Genomic DNA, 1,760 nt, shown 5'->3' on the forward strand with positions numbered 1-1,760 from the left:
TCTGGTATGTTGTGCTGGCATTATTTAATTCTAGAAATTGTCTTATTTCTTTCTTGATATCTTCTGTGGCCCTTTGATTATTCAAGAGTGTATTTTAAAATTTTTCATGTGTTTGCCTAGTTTCTATAGTTTGTTTTGCAAGTAATTTCTAGTTTCATTGTACTATGGCCTGGTAATATGCATGGGATAATTTTGATTCTTTTTGGATTTACTTAAGCATGCTTTATTGGTGAGTATATGGTCTATTTTAGAGAAAGCTCTATGTGCTGCTGAGAAGGATGTGTATTCTGTTGTTTGTGGGTGGAATACTTTGTAGATATCTATTTTTTTTTGAAAACTAAATGTTAGAGTTTATTCCATCTTCATGATTACAGACATTATAAGGTGGGCAAACAAGGCAAACAAGGCAAATAAAGCAAGCACCTTTCCCCTCCATTTAACCAGATGCAGCATTTTCATTTTATGATAGGCAGGTTGACTTAATTCATTAACTTGGGTTGAAAGCTGGCAACACCAAATCTCTGTAATAGGTGGTTCTTCCATAGACACTGCAAACACCGTGATTCCTTAACTATACACTGTGAGCTCTGAAATGGTGTTTACATCAGCATTCTTTTTTGGTACCAGAGATTGAACTCAGGTCCTTTCGCTTTCGAGGCAGGAGGCAGCACTACTGAGCTAAATCTCCAGCCCTAGGTCAACATTCTCGAAGCTTTCATGTCTTAGATACCTGGAGGCGGGAAGTGTTAACAGCTGTCTTCTCCTTTGCTAGCCCAGGTCACCCGCAGCAAACTTAATTGTTAGTCATTATATAAAAATAAAACTGTGCTCCCAAGTATTGATTGCAGCTGTTGTGCCTGGATCCCTTTTTATAGAGTATTTACTCCCTGAGAGAGAAAAAGAGGTACTAACCAAATGCTTTCATGAATAATGACCCCAGTACTTTTGCAGCAAAGTCAAGACATCAGGCAACCCTGATCATCTTGATTAATTTATCATTATTTACACACAAGATATATTTAAAGCTAATTCCAGACCACATATTGCAATAATAATCACAAGAAATGGTTCAATTTTAGCACATTGAGTTCTTCCAAGATGCCAGAACAAGTGAGAAATCATCTCAAAGCAGAGTGATTGTTCATCATTTACAAGTGAGAGGAAAACATCGAGGAAGAAATAAAACTCCTTCCTCTTAAACTCATCAGTCCCATGGCTATATTCAGGGCCTTAGTTGATAAAATGCAGAGTCCTTAATTTCCTGATGAATCCATTTTCAAGGTCAAGAAGAGTTTTCAGGTTTTTCTTTGCCATGGCCCATGAACTCCAGTCCTTCAATAGGAATCTCTTTCTCCTTTCTTGCTTTCTGAACACACTGCTGGTAGTGCTTGAAGAGATCAGTGCACTGATTCCTGGAACTGTCTTCCTTGAGAAACTTCTTGGCAAACCAGCGATTGAAGCACTGGTCGTACTAGCACTTCCTATCAGTGCAAGCCTCTCCGACGCTGTTCATGGCGAAGGCTTTGTAGATATCTATTAAATCCATTTGTTTAAAGGTGTGGTTCAACTCTCATATTTCTTTGTTGATTTTGTTTTGTCTAGTCAATCAGTTTGTGATATTGGGGTACTGAGGTCCTGTATAACTGTATTGATGTTTCCCTGATTTTTTTTTGTCTGGTAGTGTTTGTTTTATGAAGTTGGGTGTGTTTGTATTTGGTCCTGTATATGTTTATAATTGTTATCTCTTCCTATTGAATTTT

General features: G+C 37.5%; 1 pseudogene; it reads right to left on the reverse strand.

The window, feature by feature from the left end:
- Positions 1–1,282: 1,282 nt before the first annotated feature.
- LOC101705339 (TP53-regulated inhibitor of apoptosis 1 pseudogene) lies at positions 1,283–1,513 on the reverse strand (annotated as a pseudogene).
- Between the last annotated feature and the right edge of the window lie 247 nt (positions 1,514–1,760).

This window comes from Heterocephalus glaber, unplaced genomic scaffold (genome assembly GCF_053883595.1).
Source record: "Heterocephalus glaber isolate CG9 unplaced genomic scaffold, H.glaber_assembly_v1.0 deba00000281, whole genome shotgun sequence".
NCBI classification, from domain to species: Eukaryota; Metazoa; Chordata; class Mammalia; order Rodentia; family Bathyergidae; genus Heterocephalus; species Heterocephalus glaber.